Genomic DNA, 21,355 nt, shown 5'->3' with positions numbered 1-21,355 from the left:
ATCCGTATCCGCTCCCACTTATTCCCGATCTCTTTAATCAGATCGTGGGCGCCAAATGGTTCTCTAAGTTGGATCTCAGGGGGGCGTACAATCTGATTAGGATGAAGGAGGGGGATGAGTGGAAGACGGCGTTTAACACTCCGGAGGGGCATTATGAGAACCTTGTCATGCCATTCGGTCTGACTAATGCCCCGGCGGTGTTCCAACACTTTGTTAATGACATTTTTCGCCGCCTGGTGGGACAGTTTGTTGTCATATATCTGGATGATATCTTAATTTACTCGCCGGATCTGGTGTCTCATCAGGAGCACGTTAGGCAGGTGTTACAGATCTTGCGGGATAATAAACTGTATGCCAAATGGGAAAAGTGTGTGTTCGCCGTACAGGAACTCCAGTTTTTAGGCTTCCTGGTTTCAGCGTCCGGTTTTCGTATGGACCCTGGGAAAGTGCGGGCAGTTCTTGAGTGGGATCGGCCAGAGAATCTTAAGGCACTACAACGTTTCCTGGGGTTTGCTAATTATTACCGGAAGTTCATTCGTAATTTCTCGTCCATGGTTAAGCCTCTCACAGACATGACTAAAAAGGGGACGGATTTTTCTAGGTGGTCTGACAAGGTCTCCTCCTTGAAAAAATGTTTTGCCTCGGCACCCATACTCATTCAACCTGATGCGTCACAGCCATTCATTGTAGAGGTAGACGCTTCCGAGGTAGGGGTGGGAGCAGTATTGTCACAAGGTTCGTCCCCTGGTAAGTGGCATCCGTGCGCCTTCTTCTCTAAAAAATTGTCGTCCGCTGAGAGGAATTACGATGTCGGCAATAGGGAACTCTTGGCCATTAAGTTAGCTTTTGAGGAGTGGCGCCATTTTTTGGAGGGGGCAGTCCATCCGGTCACCGTCATCACCGATCACAAGAACCTGCTATATCTGGAGTCCGCGAAACGTCTGAATCCCAGACAAGCTAGGTGGTCATTGTTTTTTACCAGGTTTAATTTTGTCGTTACATATCGTCCTGGGTCAAAAAATGTAAAGGCGGATGCCTTATCTCGTAGTTTCCCTGGGGCCGGGAATACGGACGACCCGGTTCCTATCCTTCAGGAGGGGGTGGTGGTTTCGGCAGTATGCTCTGAGCTGGAGGAGGAGGTATTGGAGGCTCAGGGGGACGCCCCTGTTGGACCTCCGGGGAGACTGTTTGTTCCAGATCAGTTGCGACAAAAGGTGATCGAGGCACACCATAACTCAGTTTTTGCAGGACACCCTGGGAGTAGAGCAACTGTTGATCTCCTCTCGCGTCGGTTTTGGTGGCCTAACTTACATAAGGAGGTGGTAACTTTCGTCGCGTCCTGTGGGGTTTGTGCACGCTCTAAGACCTCACATACCCGTCCGTCTGTGGCCCTCTTACCTTTGAAGATCCCGGAGCGTCCTTGGACTCATCTGTCTATGGACTTTATTACGGACCTCCCTCCGTCTTCGGGTAAAACGGTCATACTCGTTGTAGTGGACAGGTTCAGCAAGATGGCACATTTTATCGCTCTTCCGGCTCTCCCTAATGCTAAAACTCTTGCGCAGGTGTTCATTGTGGAGATTGTGAGGCTTCACGGGGTACCCTCCGAGGTGGTGTCTGATCGGGGGTCTCAGTTTGTGTCCAAGTTCTGGAAGGCGTTTTGTGCACGGCGAGGGATGCATTTGTCGTTCTCATCGGCTTTTCATCCTCAGACCAATGGTCAGACGGAACGTATGAACCAGAGCTTGGAGACATATCTCCGGTGTTTTGTGTCAGAGAACCAGGAGGACTGGGCTTCTTTCTTACCTCTGGCAGAGTTTGCTCTTAATAATAGGCGGAGCGAGTCCACTGGTAAGTCCCCGTTTTTTGGGGCATATGGTTTTCACCCCCAGTTTTGTTCTTTCAGTAGGGGGGGCTCTTCGGGGGTTCCTGAGGAGGAACGATTTTCCTCATCACTCGCTTCAGTATGGAGAGGGGTGCTGAAGAATCTGAATACTATGGGGAACCGATACAAACGTATGGCTGATAGGAGGAGAGTGTCTGGTCCGGACCTAAGTGTGAACGATCGGGTATGGTTGTCTACCAGGAATATAAAACTTAAGGTTCCCTCCTGGAAACTGGGTCCCAGGTTCATCGGGCCGTACAGAATCAGTTCTATTATTAATCCGGTGGCATTCCGTCTTGACCTCCCCCCTACGTTTAAAATTCACAACGTGTTCCACAGATCGTTGCTTAAGAGGTATGTGGCGCCGGTGGTACCGTCACCTTTACCTCCCCCTCCAGTGGTGGTCAAGGGTAACTTGGAGTTCCAGGTATCGAGGGTCATCGATTCACGCTTTAATCGCCGGTCCCTTCAGTATCTGGTTCATTGGAAAGGGTATGGTCCTGAGGAGAGGATGTGGGTTCCTGCGTCGGATATTAACGCAGACCGATTAGTTCGGGCCTTCCACACGACTCACCCGGATAAACCTGGCCCTGAGGGTCCGGAGGCCCCTCGTAGAAGGGGGGGTACTGTCACGGGTGTGTCGCCACGAAGATCGTCACGATTACACAGCCTGACTTCTCGCAGCTGACTTTTTGGTGCTTTGTGTTTTTCAGCAGTGAGGGAGTTAATTCTCTCTCTCTCTGTGCTAGACGAGGTCCAGCCTCGCCCAGCTGCAATCAATGCTGCTGTAGTGAGACTCCTTCAAATGCCTGCTGGTCTGTTAGGGAAGTGTCGGTGAAAGCATTTCATGCAGACTAACAGAGCGGATCGTGGTTTTTGGAGTTTCAGAGATAAGTGTATTTGGAGAGTTTTTTCCCTTCCTCGCTTTATCATTTATCTCCTTTCCCGTTGGTGTTCCCTCTGTTGTAGTTGTGTAGTTTTTGTATGCAAGGTGGTTTTGGTTTTTCCCTTGTACTGTCTCGTTCGTCTAAGTACTGTGTGTGGGCATATTATTACTTGTCCCCTTTTGTTGTGATCGGGGTCCTTCTCAGGACTAGATTACTTTGGTGCAGGGATCCTCAGGAGGTAGGGGTTACGTTGGCGGCCTGGACCTCTGTACCTTTAACAGTACCTCCAGGTTGAGGGATTAGTCAGGGCCCCAGCTTAGGGTCAGCTTTGGCCCCCTACCTCCAGTATACAGAGACAGCGTGACATTATGTTGCTTGTATGTCTCTAGACCCTGTAGTTATGCTGATGGACTAGTTATGTCCCCTCATCCTTTATAGTTAATAATTTGTTTAAAGAGGATGTCCAGGCAGAGAATATTAATGACTTATCCACAAGGTAGGTCATCAGTAGAGATGAACAAACCTTCCAAGTTTAGATTCGGTTCCGCTCACCAAATTTGCAATGTTTGCATACATACATACTGTACATAGCAAACAACAAGTACAATAATCTTGAACAAAAAAGAGTCACCAACTGGTACAGGAGAAGAGAGGAGCCCGCCCGCAAGGGCTCACAAACAATCTACAAGGGATGTGTGAGGATACAGTAGGTGAGGGTATAGCTGATCGTGCAGCGGTATGGTGGAGCGAGGTTGTACGCTTGTCAGAAGAGGTAGGTCTTCAGGTTCCTTTTGAAGGTTTCCACGGTAGGCGAGAGTCTGATATGTTGGGGTAGAGAGTTCCAGAGTAGGGGAGATGCACGGCACAAATCTTGTATGGGATTGTGGCAAGAGGAGATAAGAGGGGAGTAGAAACGGAGATCTTGTGAGGATCAGAGGTTGTGTGCAGGTAAGTACTTGGAGACTAGGTCACATGTATGGAGGAGACAGGTTGTGGATGGCTTTGTATGCCAAAGTTAGGGTTTTTAACTGGAGTCTCTGGGCAATGGAGAGCAAGTACAGGGATTGACAGAGGGGAGATACTGGGGAATAGCGGGGTGACAGGTGGATTAGTCGGCCATAGATTGGAGGGGTGTGAGAGTGTTATAAGGGAGGCTACAGAGCTGGAGCTTGCAGTAGTCATGGCGGGAGATGATGAAGGCATGCACTAGTGTTTTTGCTGATTCATGATTGAGGAATGTGTGGATCCGGGAGATATTTTGGAGTTGGAGTCGGCAGGAAGTGAAAAGGACTTGGATCTTAGGTTTGAAGGAGAGACTTGTGGGACTGGGGAGAGTGGGCAGCCATTGACTTTGATGGATAGGTCAGTTGGGGGGGGGGGTTGAATGAGATAGTGGAAAGATGATGAATTTGGTTTTATCCATGTTAACTTTTAGAAATCTAGCAGAGAAGAAAGATGAAATTGTGGACAGACATTTTGGGATTCTGGTTAGGAAGGAAGTGATATCAGGTCAAGAGAGGTAGATCTGTGTGTCATCAGCATAGAGGTGATACTGATGAGACTCAGATACCTGAGGCGTATGCGGACTGTACTGTGCTGTCAGGGCAGGAAGAAGAGGAGGGTGGGAGAACAGATAGTATGACGATGAGGTTGTAGATCCCACTAGGTGTGAACCCAGAGGCATGCAGCTGAGTAGCTCAGCGGAGGAGGTGGAGGAGGATGAAGATGAGGAGGTTGCGTTGCGGCTTCCTGCACAGACACTGAGTGATGCAACCACGACAAGCACTGCATTCACAGCCACAACTCTGGCTGTGGACAGCAGTGGTCGCGGGTCGGCAATTTGCAGGGTCGGCAAGGTTTGCCTAGCCTTTGTCTTTTTGGAGACCGCAAAGGATGACACATCTTACGTTATCTGCCAACTTTGTTAAAAAAGACTGAGTAGAGGCAAAAATTGCAATTATTTGACCACTACATACATGGCTGGCACATGCGTGATCAACATTCGTTAAACTGGGAATCTCCCCGTGCTAAAATGCAGACTAGCGGGCCTCACCAACTACTGGCCGCCCCATCAACCACAACTGCTGCTTCTTCCTCCTCCGTCACCGTGGCAAGTGTTCTCACACAGATCACCGGCCGCACTTGTTTACCTGCTAAAGTCGGGGTGAGTGAGAGCCCATCAGCTGTTATGGAAGTGAACATACCTGCTGTTCTTGACCGATCTCAGACACCGAGCACACCACATCTTTCTCAATCCACCATAACATCAGCGCCTACACCTCTCTCACAGTCTCATGCAGTTTCTCGTGTTCACCCTACTCCACCCTCTCTCAGCACAACAGCCAGCCCTCGGTCCCGCAGTTGTGGTCACATAAAATATTGTTTCCTCCTACACATACCAAATCGAAGAACTTGAACTTCGCCATCTCCAATCTGTTGGCCATGGAAATGCTGCCTTCCCGCCTGGTGGATACAGACGTTTTCCGAAAGCTGATGGCTGTCACAGTCTCCCAGTACCAGTTTCCCAGTCGCCATTTCTTCTCTAAGAAAGATGTGCCTAAGAAAGATGTGCCTGTTCTACACCAGAATGTTGCAGACAACATCATCCTTACATTACTTGAAAAAAACTGTCTGCTAAGTTGCATTTCACCACTGACACCTGTAATTTCACCACTGACAAACAAGCATGGCCAGGGGTATTACATCTCACTGACTGGCCACTGGATAACTCTGGTGGCTGTGGGGTCAGGCGGGGAATGGGCTCAAGGGCACAAGTCTTGGAATCCCGAAGGCTTGCAGGGCTCTTGGGGATGGAGAACTAAACCACTACCCACCAGAAGATGAAAAACTAAACTAATAGACAACAGGGGTTGGAAAACTAAACTACTACACACTAGGGGATGGAGAACTAAACTAGTAGACATCAAGGTGTCACTAGACACCAAGTGTTGGAATCCCCAAGGCTTGCGAGACAAACCTTTGTATCTAACACTTGCTCCACTGCTTCTGCCTCCTCCACCTCCTCTAGGGCCTCAACCTGCGCACTCAACCTCTGTCTTAATGAGACACGCGTTCCAACAGTGCAGAGAGAATCCCCCTACCTACGTACTGCACAGCCAGGGCTCACCGAAATCAGGCAGTGTTTAAATTAATATGCCTTGGAGATCGCAGTCAAACAGATCAGAGTTTGAGCAATGGCTGTCTCCACTGAACCTGGAGCCAGGTAAGGCCATGTGCGATAATTGTGCAAACCCGGTGGCGGCCCTATGCTGGGGCAACCTCACACACATGCCTTGCATGGCTCACATCCTCAACCTGGTGATACAGAAATTTCTAAGCCACTATCATGGCCTAGATGTGCTGCTACAGAAATCATGGTCGCTGTGTGCTCACTTCTACCATTCGCAACCCACGGGTCATTAACTTGCATTGCTATAGAGATCTTTCGCCTATCGGTTAACTGGTTTATATGCGATGTTGCAACATGGTGTAATTGAACTCTCCACATGTTGCAGCCACTGTGGCAGCAGTGACGAGCCCTGACACAGTATATAATTTTTATTAGCCTGGGCCAACACAGTACGGAAGTGGTGCAAATTACACTTGCGTAGTGGAAACAGATGAAGGACCTCTGCACCATTCTGCACATTTTCTAAATGGCTACTAAGATGGTTAGCACTGACAATGCCATCATCAGCATCACTATTCCGGTCATCTACATGCTCGAGCACACTTTGAATCATCTGTGGGAGTAGGTGGTGGTCCTAGAGGAAGAGTAGGAAGCAGAGGAGGAAGCGGAAGAGATAACAATATCTCTAAGTTCCGGACTGTCATCGCACAGGTGGTTGCCATGGGAGGGTAGATTACAGTGATCAAAGGGGGCTCATGGTACCAGACAAACTGTTAGTGAAGGTGCAGGAACAAATGGAGGAGGAAAAAGTGATGGGCGGCGCAACAGTTAGGACATGAAGAGGATAATGATCCCCTCTCTGTTGTCCATGATTGGCGGGAGGGGATGGAGGAAGCAAGCTTGAGTGTTATCCCACCAGAACACTATGGACTTGGACCTGATGAAAGAGACCAACCCATGAGCGCCTTCTTGCTGCACTATCTGCAACATGATTGTTGCCCGTATTGTTAGAATTTTGAAATAGTGCTGACTACTGGGTTGCCACTCTGTTCGATCCATGGTACAAGAGGAAATTTTGCCAGATGCTTCTCCCCCTGGAAAGGGACGCGCCCATGCTAGACTATCAAAACATGCTTGAAGACAATCCTGAGAGTTTTTTTCCCCAAGACAGCAGTGAGGCACAAGGTGTGCATCACAGATATAAACTTCCAACCCCGGGGAACGTTGAGTTGTCAATGCAAAAACATTAGCAGTAGTGATGAGCGAACGCGCTCGCCACTACTCGGTGCTCGCCCGAGCATCATGGTGCTCGACAAGTTCGTTGCTCGGCGAGTATTTCCGGGTTGCTCGGGCGAGAACTCGGGTCCCCTCCCTGCATGTTTGGCGCTCTTTAGAGAGCCAATGAACATGCAGGGATTGCCTGCCATGCACTGTAATGCCGTAGCCATGTTGGTTGTGGGCATTACAGCGATTGGCTGGCCGCACAGCGTCATCAGGTCTATATAAGACATGGCGCCGCCATGCTCATCACAGTCACTCCAGATCAGACAGTGTAGGGAGAGCAGCTGCTGTGTCAGGGAGAGATTCAATCGTGTATTAGGTAGTGTAGGGAGAAAAACCGTACATTACACATATCCATCTAAACAAACATTCCTTTTGAGGACTAACTAATCCATTTGCAGAGATATCAGGCAGGCAGTGTATATAGGCAGGCAGGCAGGGTATATAACAGACTGCAGTGCACATAGCACAAGAGGCTCCATTCCAGTTCTGCCTTCTGCTGCTGTTATATTTCTAGAAATAGGCCCAGGTCTCAGGGGCCAGGAATAATTTTTTTTGCATCTTAATCCTCATAATTTGCTTAAAAAGCAATCCAGAGAACACCATATTTTCTGCGCCATTTGCTTGTTGGCCTTGCAGAATACAGCCAGGTCCTTTCCATATTACAGCGCTAAAAATCCATCTATTTAAAACTGTGTTTTCTCCGTCACACGGATCACATATACGTTTTCAGAAAATACTGACATTTCTGGCCTGAATTAAATTTCTTTTTCAGTGTGTCAGCAAAGTTTTTGACACTGGTTTGCTGTTCAAAACAGTTACTTACAGGCCAGGTATTTAAAACCGTGTTTTCTCCATCACACGGCTCACATATATGTTGGCAGAAAATACTGCCATTTCTGGCCTCCATTAAAAATTTCTTTCAGTGTGTCAGCAAAGTTTTTAACACTGGTTTGCTGTTCAAAACAGTTACCTACAGGCCCGGTATGTAAAACTGTGTTTTCTCCAAAGACATGGATTACATACACGTTTTCAGAAAATACTGCCATTTCTGGCCTCCATTAAAACATTTTTTCAGTGTGTCAGTGAAGCAATTGACACCAGATTGCTGTTCAAAATAGTTACCTACAGGCCAGGTATTTAAAACTGTGTTTTCTCCGACACACGGCTCACATATAAATTGTCAGAAAATACTGCCATTTCTGGCCTCCATTAAAAAATGTTTTCAGTATGTCAGTGAAGCAATTCACAGCAGTTTGCTGTTCAAACTACTTACCTACAGGCCAGGTATTTAAAACTGTGTTTTCTCCGTCACACGGATCACATATACAGTTATATGAAAAAGTTTAGGCACCCCTATTAATCTTAAGCTTAATGTTTTTTAAAAATTGGTGTTTTTGAAACAGCTATTTCAGTTTGATATATGTAATAACTGTTGGACACAGTAATGTTTCTGCCTTGAAATGAGGTTTATTGTACTAACAGAAAATGTGCAATCTGCATTCAAACAAAATTTGACAGGTGCATAAGTATGGGCACCCTTATCATTTTTTTGTTTTAAACACTCCTACCTACTTTTTACTGGCTTACTAAAGCACTTTTTTTGGTTTTGTAACCTCATTGAGCTTTGAACTTCATAGCCAGGTGTATGCAATCATGAGAAAAGCTACTTAAAGTGGCCACTTGCAAGTTGTTCTCCTGTTTGAATCTCCTCTGAAGAGTGGCATCATGGGCTCCTCAAAACAACTGTCAAATGATCTGAAAACAAAGATTATTCAACATAGTTATTCAGGGGAAGGATACAAAAAGCTATCTCAGAGATTTAACCTGTCAGTTTCCACTGTGAGGAACATAGTAAGGAAATGGAAGAACACAGGGACAGTTCTTGTTAAGGCCAGAAGTGGCAGGCCAAGAAAAACATCAGAAAAGCAGAGGAGAAGAATGGTGATATCAGTCAAGGACAATCCTCAGACCATCTCCAGAGAGCTGCAGCATCAACTTGCTGCAGATGGTGTCACTGTGCATCGGTCAACTATACAACGCACTTTGCACAAGGAGAAGCTGTATGGGAGAGTGATGCGAAAGAAGCCGTTTCTACAAGCACGCCACAAACAGAGTCGGCTGAGGTATGCAAAAGCACATTTGGAGAAGCCAATTTCTTTTTGGAAGAAGGTCCTGTGGACTGATGAAACCAAGATTGAGTTGTTTGGTCATACAAAAAGGCGTTATGCATGGCGGCAAAAAACCACAGCATTCCAAGAAAAACACTTGCTACCCACAGTAAAATTTGATGGAGGTTCCATCATGCTTTGGGGCTGTGTGGCCAATGCCGGCACTGGGAATCTTGTTAAAGTTGAGGGACGCATGGATTCCACTCAGTATCAGCAGATTCTTGACAATAATGTTCAAGAATCAGTGATAAAGTTGAAGTTACGCAGGGGATGGATCTTTCAGCAAGACAATGATCCAAAACACCGCTCCAAATCTACTCAGGCATTCATGCAGAGGAACAATTACAATGTTCTGGAATGGCCATCCCAGTCCCCAGACCTGAATATCATTGAACATCTGTGGGATCATTTGAAGAAGGCTGTCGATGCTCGGCGACCATCAAACTTAACTGAACTGGAATTGTTTTGTAAAGAGGAATGGTCAAAAATACCTTCATCCAGGATCCAGGAACTCATTAAAAGCTACAGGAAGCGACTAGAGGCTGTTATTTTTGCAAAAAGAGGATCTACTAAATATTAATGTCACTTTTCTGGTGAGGTGCCCATACTTATGCACCTGTCAAATTTTGTTTGAATGCAGATTGCACATTTTCTGTTAGTACAATAAACCTCATTTCAAGGCAGAAACATTACTGTGTCCAACAGTTATTACATATATCAAACTGAAATAGCTCTTGCAAAAACACCAATTTTTAAAAAACATTAAGCTTAAGATTAATAGGGGTGCCCAAACTTTTTCATATAACTGTACGTTTTCAGAAAATATTGCCATTTCTGGCCTCCATTAAAAAATGTTTTCAGTGTGTCAGTGAAGCATTTCACAGCAGTTTGCTGTTCAAACTACTTACCTACAGGCCAGGTATTTAAAACTGTTTTCTCCGTCAAACGGCTCACATATAAGTTCGCTCCAAACTCAGTCATTTGTAGTGAGCGTGGAAGATACTGTCCTCCATTTAAAATGGGCAAGGCACGTGGCAAGGGACGGGGAACTGGATGTGATGGTAATGCTGCATGCAGAGGCCGAGGACAAGGCCGTGGGAAAGCCGAAATTGTGCCACAACAAACACCCACATCTTCTCGCCTGACCTTCCTGTCCCAATTCCTAGGGGACCGCAGCACACCACTATTGAACCCAGAGCAGTGTCAAAAGGTTGTTGGTTGGATAGCGGATAATGCTTCCAGTCACTTAGCCACCACCACCACCCTGTCTTCCACACAGTCAAGTCTTAGTAGCCGTGAGTCTGGACCGCATATTCCTCACCCTGATCCTCCTTCCTCCCACCATGCCGAGTACCCAGAGACAACTGATCCCACACTTGGACCCTCTATAGAGCTGTTCACTTTTCCATTTATAGATTCGGGCCTCTCGCCCTGTCCACTTGAAGCGGGGCAAGAGGAGATCGCGTGTAGCGATGCCCAAATATTTCAGCAGCCACGGTCACACGAAGACGACGGTGGGAAAGTGTCACAAGAGGTGGACGATGATGAGACGCAATTGCCAGAAAGTCAGGAGGAGGACCAGGGTGCGGAAGTGGAAGACGAGGTGGTGTACGATATAGTAACTGACCCAACCTGGCAGGAGGACATGCAGAGTGAGGACAGCAGCACACAGGGGGAGGGAGGCAGAGCACCCCAACAGGCAGGAAGAAGCAGTTTGGTGGCCACAGACAGAAGGCGGGCAACCGTTCCCCATAACACCAACATGAAGGAAGTTGCCAGTACAACTGTTAGGTCTTCCCGAGTCTGGTTGTTTTTTAAAGACTCTGCCGATAACCCCAAAAAGGCCATTTGCACCACCTGCCAGGCCATCATCAGCAGGGGTGGCAAAATGACCAGCCTAACCACCACCAGCATGATCAGGCACATAGCAGCAAAGCACCCGACTTTGTGGGCCGAACCCCAGGGTCCAGGAACAGTATCTGCGGGTGGCACCATTGCTTCTTCCGCTGTTGTGGATGCAAGCCGATCCCCTGTCCATGGTGCATGCGAAGATGCCTCCTGCCCTGCACCTGTCGTTGCACACTCTCAAGTAGCAGCATCAGTAAGCACGTCCATGTCCGTGTCCCAGCGCAGCGTTGAGTTGTCCATACCCCAGTCCTTGGAATGCAAGCGCAAATATGCAGCCAACGCCCCACAGTCCACACTACTAAATTCTCACATTTCACGACTGCTTGCGCTCGAAATGTTGCCTTTTAGGCTCGTGGAGACGGAAGCATTCCGCAACCTGATGGCGGCGGCTGTCCCTCGGTACTTGGTCCCCAGCCACCATTATTTCTCCCGGTGTGCCGTCCCCGCATTACACAAGCACGTGTCCCAAAACATTAGCCGTGCTATCAACAACGAAGCTACCGGTAAAGTCCACCTAACCACGGACACGTGGACAAGTGCTTGTGGGCAGGGACGGTACATCTCGCTGACGGCACACTGGGTTGACATAGTGGAAGCCGGGACCCAGTCAGACCTTGGGATGCAACATGTCCTCCCGACGCCAAGGATTGCGGGCCCTAGGTCAATCAGGGTTGTCCCCATGGTCTACAGCTCTTGCACCTCATCCTCCTCAGCCTCCTCCTCCTCTTCAGCCTCCATCTCCGAAATGACCACATCAGTCACAAGCTGGAAGCACTGCAGCACTGCCTCGGCCAAGCGGCAACAGGCTGTGCTGAAGCTAATATGCTTATGTGAAAAAACGCACAATGCTGAAGAGTTCTGGACAGCACTGAAAGAGCAGGCAGATCTGTGGCTCACACCGCTGAACCTACAGCCAGGCATGGTCGTGTGTGACAATGGCCGGAACCTGGTGGCGGCTCTGAGGCGAGCTCACACACGTACCATGCCTGGCCCATGTGCTTAACCTCGTGGTTCAGCGGTTTCTCAAATCCTACCGGGAGCTGCCGGATCTGCTTGTTAAACTACGCCGCCTGTGTGCCCACTTTAGAAAGTCAGTTCCAGCTTCCGCCGCCCTTGCAGTGTTTCAGCAGCATTTGCAGCTTCCGGCTCACAGACTGGTGTGTGATGTCCCCACACGTTGGAACTCTACAATGCAGATGTTGGGAAAGATTTGTGAGCAGAAGAGGGCAGTTGTTGAGTACCAGCATCAACAAAGCCGTCGGTATTCAGTTCAGACTCCACACATAAGACCTCAGGAATGGACATGGATGTCAGACATATGTACCATCCTCCAAAACTTTGAGGACTCCACCAAGATGGTGAGCGGCGATGACGCCATAATTAGCGCCACCATCCCGCTTCTTTGTCTTCTGAAACGCTCTCTGCTCACAATCAAAGAGGATGCATTGCAGGCGGAGCATGATGAAATGGAGCAAGGAACCATACAGGGTGATTACACACAGCCAAGCCTCAACTCATCCCAACGTGGATTGGGTAACAATGAGGAAGAGTAGGAGGAGGAGGAAGGACAGGAGCTAGTTTCATGCACTATAGACGGTACTACCTACACAGCTGTCATACCGTCTGTTCAGCGTGGATGGCCAGAGGACAGAGAGGAGGAGGAGGAGGAGGAGAGCATGGTCAGTCATCCTCTTGGTGAGGACACAGAAGTCTTGCCTGTTAGTAGTCTGGCACGCATGGCTGAGTTTATGTTACGCTGCCTTTCCCATGACCCTCGCGTTCTCAAAATTTTGGGTGACAGCCATTACTGGCTGCTGACACTTCTAGACCCATGCTACAAGGAGAACTTTATATCTCTTATTCCTGAGGCGGACAGGTCTACAAAAATGGGGCTGTACCAGAAGGCCCTTGTTGCGGAACTATTAAAAAAATTCCTATCTGAATACGCTGGCGGCAGAGGGCACACTTCGTTGGACAACCAAGGAGTACAGGCAAGAGAGACACAACTTCAATCCAGCAGAGGCAGGGGAACACTTTCAAAGTTCTGGGAGAGTTTTCTCAGACCCTCCCATCGGACAGGCCCCGAGGCGCGGGGTACTCTCACAAGGAGTGCAAAGTTTGGGAAGATACTGAGGGAGTACCTTGCCAACCGTACCAACGTCCTCAGTGATTCCGCTGTGCCTTAAAATTATTGGGTATCCAAGCTGGATACGTGTAATGAACTGGCTCTCTATGCCTTGGAGGTCCTGGCCTGCCCTGCCGCCAGCGTTTTATCAGAGCGGGTTTTTAGTGCCGCTGGTGGAATTATAACTGATAAGCGCATCCACCTGTCAACCTAAAATGCTGACAGGCTGACTCTTATAAAAATTAGCAAGGGCTGGATTCTCAACACCACCGAATGATAGCAGCATAACATAAACTCCAATCCAGTGTCTTTTCTTGAGAGGTGTATTCCCATGCACCTTTTCACACCCACACATGGGTATACGCTTCCTTATTTTGGCTGTTTGCTCTTGTCCTCCTCCTTCTCCTCATCCTCCACCACCATATCACCAGGGTGACCGTGGTCCGTGATGCAACACCCACCTAATTTTTTTAAAGGGTGTTTATGATGACCGTAAAAATTTTTTTTGATACAGTATGTTCATGTATATCCCCCAGGGGTAAATGTTTGCCAGCCCATACACTTAGTGCATGGGCATTACAAGTATAGGAGGCCCGCTCCTTTCTCGTGGGAACATTTTTTTATGAGGCCCTCCTCCACGTCTCTTCCAAGGGGCATTGAAGTGCCTCCAAATTTTTGGCAGCCCTTGCATTCACTGCATAGGCCAACACTATGGGAGACTCTCTCCTTTCTAATGGAAATTTGTCGTTACTATGGCCCTGCTCTATGTGTCTTTAAATTCTTAGTGTGGTTTTTCCTAAAATTGTCAGCCGTTGGACTCACTGCATACCCTATAACTGTATAGCAGACTCTCTCCTTTCTAATGGGAACATGTCGTACCTTGTTACTGTGGCCCTGCTCTGTGTGTCTTTAAATTCTTAGTGGGGTTTTTCCTAAAATTGTCAGCCGTTGGACTCATTGCATACCCTATAACTGTATAGCAGATTCTCTCCTTTCTAATGGGAACATGTCGTACCTTGTTACTGTGCCCTGCTCTGTGTGTCTTTAAATTCTTAGTGGGATTTTTCCTAAAATTGTCAGCCGTTGGACTCACTGCATACCCTATAACTGTATAGCAGACTCTCTCCTTTCTAATGGGAACATGTCGTACCTTGTTACTGTGGCCCTGCTCATGTGTCTTTAAATTCTTAGTGGGATTTTTCCTAAAATTGTCAGCCATTGGACTCACTGCATTCCCTATAACTGTATAGCAGACCCTCTCCTTTCTAATGGGAACATGTCGTACTTTGTTACTGTGGCCCTGCTCTGTGTCTTTAAATTCTTAGTGGGGTTTTTCCCAAATTTTGGCAGCCCTGGCAGTCACAGCATGGGCATTACCACTATAGGAGACCCGCTCCTTTATAATGGGAACATTTTTTTTACTGAGACCCTCCTCTATGTCTCTTCAAAGGGGTATTGAGTTGCGTCCAAAATTTTGGCAGCCCTTGCAGTCACTGGATACGCAATAACAGTATAGGAGACCCACTTGTTAATAATGGGAACAACAAAGCATAGCCGGCTGATGGCTTTCTAACAATAGCTAGGGCCAACTGCTGGCCTTTTAAGAATAGTAAGGGCCGTCTGATGTCCCTATAAAAATAGGCTTTATGACTTTCAGAGTCCCTCCATCATAAATAAAACAGGATGTGTCTGATGATGTGTCACACACCACATTGCCAGATAAGGTTGTAAAATGTTAAAATGACATGTCCCGGTGAATGCATTTGTCTTAAAAAAAACGTAAAAAAACAAAACAATAGGATCTTTCTTTAGTATACTGATCAAAGTTTAAACTAGAAATGCTGCTCCAAGCCCTGTCTAATGCTGAAATGTGGCATGGTTTCAGGACCACGCTATTAGCACAAGGAATTTATATTGTGAAATGTGGACTCCTGGCTGGAGCACAATACTAGCACAAAAAAAAATTTAAATCTGAAATGTGGCATGCTTTATGTAGCACGGTAGTAATAGAAAAAAATAGATTTTTTACTGTGGACAAGCCCTGGATACAGCAGAATCTCAGTGCAAAAGAATTACAACCTCCGATGTGGCCTACTTTCTGTAACACGGCAGTAACAGAACAAATTTATATTTTATCATGTCAATCCCTGTATGGAGCAGAATATCAGCACCAAAGAATTAAAAGCTGAAATGTGGCATGGTTTCTAGAGCACAATAGTAATACAAGAAATTTAGATTTTATAATGACAACCCCTAGCTGGAACTGAATATCAGCACCAAAGAATTAAAAGATGAAATGTGGCATGGTTTCTGTAGCATAGTAGTAAGACAACAAATTTAGATTTTATAATGTCAACCCGTGGCTGTAACTGAATATCAGCACCAAAGAATTAAAAGATCAGATGTGGCAGAGTTTCTAAAGCACAGTAGTAACACAACAAATTTAGATTTTATAATATCAACCCCTGGCTGGAGCTGAATATCAGCACCAAAGAATTAAAAGCTGATATGTGGCATGGTTTCTATAGCACAGTAGCAAGACAACAAATTTAGATTTCATAATGACAACCCCTGGCTGGAACTGAATATCAGCACCAAAGAATTAAAAGCTGAAATGTGGCATGGTTTCAGTAGCACAGTAGTAACACAACAAATCTAGATTTTATAATGTGAACCCCTGTATGGAGCATAATCTCTGCGCCAAAAAATTAAAAACTTAGATGTGGCCTGCTTTATGTATCATGGTAGTAACAGAAGAAATTCGATTTTTTTTTACTGTGGACGAGCCCTGGAGGCAGCAGAATCTCAGCGCAAAACAATTACAAGTTGAGATTTGACGTGCTTTATGTAGCACTGTAGTAACAGAAGAAATTTGATTTTTTACTATGGACGAGGACTGGATACAGCAGAATAAATGCGCCAAAAAATTACAAGCTGAGATGTGGCCTGCTGTATGTATCACGGTAGTAACAGAAGAAATTTGATTTTTTACTGTGGACGAGCCCTACATACAGCAGAATCTCAGCACAAAAGAATTACAAGCTCAGATGTGGCGTGCTTTATGTAACACAGTAGGAACAGAAAAAATTTGAGTTTCAAAGGTGTACTCCTGCATGGAGCACAATATCAGCACAACAGAGTTCTATGCTGAAATGTGGCCTGTTGTCTCTGTCTGGACCACACTATTAGCAAAAACGATTGATCTGCTGGAAGGTCGATTTCACAGCCACACAGGATCCTACCTATCTAAGCTATCTGACTTACAAGCAACGGCCTAGCTAAGTATTTCAGTCTCTCAGCATTTAGGAGCAGCGGCAGGAGCAGCCTCCCTGTGCTGTTACACTGACAAAATGGCGCTAAAACAACATATCCACACTTTACATAGAGAGGGACATGTGACTTCAGCAGCCAATGACAGAAGCCCTTGTGTCTGGACGTTGTGGATGGTTCCTACGCCCTGATTGGCTTGCCGGAATCTCTACACATTAAGTTAAGAAAAAAATAGAAATAAGATTCACAGTCCGCTGCTACTCTGACCTCTCCCCATACCCTCCCCTCATCAAACACGTCCTCCCCGCTCATCATACAGCACCACTATCCTAGCCAAAGTCCTAAAAAATACAGTAGTGGAAACGTGATTATTTACCATACTTTTGCCGAATTTGGACGATTTTCAGTAAAAACGCTCGGGGGTCCGATCACGATTCTGAATGTGCAATGTTAGTCCCCGAATTTCAAAAAACCAAACGTTTTCCGAACATGTTTGCTCATCTCTAGTCATCAATATCAAATAGGTCATGATGCCCTCATCGATCAGTCATTTGCCCTGGCAGTGCCCGGATGTATACACATGGAAAGAAACTGTAAAGCGCAGCTTTATTTAAGATAGAGCAGCCGCTGTCAGGTACTGCAGAACTGCTCCTATTCTAAAAAACTGTCATACTCAGGGAATTAGTCATCAACATTTTCTTGCTGGACAATCCCTAGGCTTTAAAGGGGTTGCCCATGCTTTTCTGTAAAGATAGACGTGAATTGAGCAAAGTCTCGCACGTTTAGGCAGAATGTGCCCAAGAGAATGCATATCGTATTTGCCGGCACAGGAGAATCCTCTCAGCATGCGCTTCATGCGTTGTGACAATTCACAAGTCTGCAGTCACAGAGTGAATGCAGACTTTTATGATGAACCTGGACAACCCCTTTAAGTGTGTTTGTGTATTATAATTATGATATATAGCATTCCAGTACAGCTATCTTTGTTAAATTTCTAATTATTCTTGACATTTGTGTTAGGTGTTATACCATGTGTGAGTGAGAGCTGTGTAGATCAAGGTTATCTATACTTAAAGTGACCCATTGGTAAAATGCAAAGCTTGACTATATAATGAATATGTCTGGCAAACATTCCTTGGGCCTACCTCCTGCCACCAATCTTCAGTTCCCCAGTCCCTAAATGGCTGCAACTGTATAAAAAGGTATGAAACACTCCCTGTTTTCTGCCCTTTGAGAGGATCAGAACTGATCAACTCTGAGCTTGTCCTATCAGAAGGCAGTAATCGTAGAAGGAACATGACTCAGATTCCCCTCCTGCACTCGCCGTAGTAGAGTCTGACACAGCGGCAGCCATACTGTGACAAGGACAAGGAAGTTTATGGTGGGACTATGTCATTAGGTGCAAACCAAGAATATTTCTAATCATGTCCAATGATCCAGTGAGCTTCAATTAGAATGATGCTTTACAGGGGTTGTCAGGTGAATAAAAATGGACAATAAAATGTTCATCAATGTTGAAAAATGCAACTTTGTAAGTTTCATGCATTAAAAATTCAGAAGAATTTTGGTTTCTGGCCCAGTATCTGAGCATCAGATTTTTCAGTTTTGATACAGAAGGAAACATCAGTGTCTAGATCTAAACATCATAGCAGCATGTGACATGGGTATCATGTAGGTCACCCACTATTCCAGCTGTGACTCTTCACTTTGGGAGGCAGTCCTGTCCACTGTATTTTTGTTCTCTCTCCCTCTCTTTGCTAGCTTTGTATAGTCACGTGACCATAGGGCTGTAGACCGACACATATTTGGTCGCTCATTCTCCTGGTGCCACCTCCACTATGCAGCAGCGGTATTCTTTCATCTCCAATACACCAGTCTGGTGAAAATAACTAATGCAATGAAGGAATCAGTTGGCACACACTTCCAATTGTGCCCGTGGGAAGAACCTTCGCCCTAGAGCAATCAATTGTTTCTGAGCATTCATGTTATGCTTCAAATTAAATCTTTTTATTTTAGCATCCAAGGAGGGACAGTGTTAGAACCTTGCTGTTAGTTTTTTTTTCCTTTGCTGGTCACATGACCTTGTTGGCCTATTTAATCCTGCTCCGCCCTTCTGGCTTTGCTGGACTTCATTGTATATCTACTTTCTAGCTAGCCTGTGCTCTGTATCTAACTCTGTTAGTTTGCTTGGTCTACGGACCTCTATGTTCTATCTATTTTGTTTGTTCGTCTGTCTGCTACTATTTCTGTTAGGAGGTGTCCCATATTCCTCCCAGTCCTTAGTACTTGTAGGGATTCCCTCCCCACATCTATAGGTCTCCGTACAGACTAGATTAGGACTTTAGCAGGTCTGATCGCAGGATCAGGTTCCCTGTTACATCGTAGGGATTCAGCTGAGTCCTATAGTAGGGACAGATCTCCTCTCTTTCCTTAGCTTTGGTAGCAGAACATAACAGTAAGTCCAGCCTGCAAATTCTCTAAGGAAAGATTTTTTTTTTTGTTCCATCATGGTGTCGGTTCAGGATTTGGCTAAACACCTGCAGGGACTCTCTCTGGAAGTGGCCGAGCTCCGTCAGCACGTGAGTAACTGTCCTGGAGCATATTTCTTGGAGCCTAAGGTATGTTTGCCGGATTTATTTTTTGGTGAACATCGAGAATTTTTTTCATTTAAAAATGCTTGCTTATTGTATTTTCGTTTGAGACCCAAGTCCTCTGGGGATGAATCCCAGCGCGTAGGGTTCATAATGTCACTTTTGCGCAAAGAGCCTCAGGAGTGGGCCTTTTCTTTGCAACCTAGTGATACATGCTTCAGATCAGTGGATAGTTTTTTTTATGCTTTAGGACTATTATATGATGATCCTGACCGTGTGGCATCAGCTGAGACTGAGTTGAGACGTTTAAAACAAGGATCAGGTAATGTCGAAAAATATTGTACTCATTTTCGTCGTTGGTCCACTCAAACAGGGTGGAACGATTCTGCTCTGAAAAGTCTATTTCTTGCTGGGCTCAGTGAAAGGGTTAAAGACCTGCTAATTGCTTATCTTACACCTGAGGATTTGCAACAGGCTATGCAATTAGCTATACGGGTGGATAGAAGACTGCGTGCTAGGGTTAATGAGAGCAAATCCTCTGCTATGTCAGTTTCTGGTTATGATAATGTGTGTACTAACAGTGGTGAACCGATGGAGATTGGATCGGTGGCACCTCGCTCTCAAGAAAAAGACCGTAGTTTTTCGGAAGGCTTGTGTTTCTATTGCGGAAAATCTGGTCATTTGATTAAAGGCTGTGAGCTTCGTATGAAGAAAGAAAAAAAAAAAGGTCAGTCACGCCCGTATTGCCTGTTTAAATTCCAAGGGTATATTTTTAGCTGCTTCCACGATTGCTCAGGAAAAATTAATGGAATTTCGGGTGTTTGTTGATTGCGGGTCTACACTGAATGTAATTGATGGGGGATTCGTGGAAAAACTCAATTTAAAACCTGAACCTTTATCATCCCCCATTGCTGTGGTTTCTGTGGATGGCTCCCCTTTGAAGAATATTACTCTCAAGGTCAGTGAATTTCCTCTCACTATTAATGGTGTTCACCATGAGAAATTGGATTTGGTAGTGTTGAATAACTTGCCTTCTCCAGTAATATTGGGTTTGCCCTGGTTAAAATTTCACAATCCTGTACTGGATTGGTCTACCAGTGAAATTAAATCCTGGAGCCATAAATGTTATGACAAGTGTTGTAACGGGCGTATTGCAGCTTTGGATAGGGGAGAATTGCCTGTTCCTATTCAGGATTTTTGGAGAGTTTTTTCTGAGAAGGAATCGCAGGTTTTGCCTCCCCATAGAGACTATGATTGTTCTATTGAATTTGTCCCTGGAGCGACTCTTCCTAAAAGTCGTTTATTTAACCTTACTATTCCTGAGAGGAAGGCTTTGGAGGAATACATACAGACAAGTTTGGCCGCCGGTCACATTAGGCCCTCTAAGTCTCCTGTGGCGGTTGGATTTTTTTTTGTAAAAAAAAGGACGGCGGTTTACCTCCTTGTCTGGATTTTCGTGAGATTAACAAAATTACGGTACGCAATCCTTACCCACTGCCATTGATTCCTGATCTGTTTAACCAGTTATTGGGGGCCAAGTGGTTCTCTAAAATTGACCTTAAGGGGGCATACAATCTGTTGCGCATGAAGGAGGGTGATGAATGGAAGACTGCTTTTAACACTCCTGTGGGTCATTTTGAGAATCTGGTTATGCCTTTTGGTCTTACTAATGCTCCTGCATTTTTTCAGAATCTGATTAATGACATCCTTAGACCTTTGATCGGTAAAAATGTGGTTGTGTATTTGGATGACATTTTGATTTATTCGCCAGATCTGGAGTCTCATTGGCGGAGCGTGCGTGAGGTATTACAGTTATTAATGGACAATTCGCTTTTTGCTTAGCTGGAGAAATGTGAGTTCGCTGTACAGAGAATTAGTTTTTTGGGCTACATTATCTCCAGCAAAGGTTTTGAGATGGATCCGGTTAAGGTTCAGGCTGTGCAGGAATGGCCTAGGCCTATTGGTTTGAAATCGATACAGAGGTTTTTGGGTTTCGCCAATTACTACAGAAAATTCATAAAAAATTTTTCTAGTATTGTCAAACCTCTGACTGATCTCACCAGGAAAGGTGCTGATGCGGTTCAGTGGTCTTCTGAGGCCATTGAGG

Source organism: Phyllobates terribilis, unplaced genomic scaffold, assembly GCF_046119375.1.
Source record: "Phyllobates terribilis strain yellow unplaced genomic scaffold, ASM4611937v1 Scaffold_1__5_contigs__length_1240528914, whole genome shotgun sequence".
NCBI classification, from domain to species: domain Eukaryota; kingdom Metazoa; phylum Chordata; class Amphibia; order Anura; family Dendrobatidae; genus Phyllobates; species Phyllobates terribilis.
Note: the sequence above shows the minus strand (reverse complement) of the source record.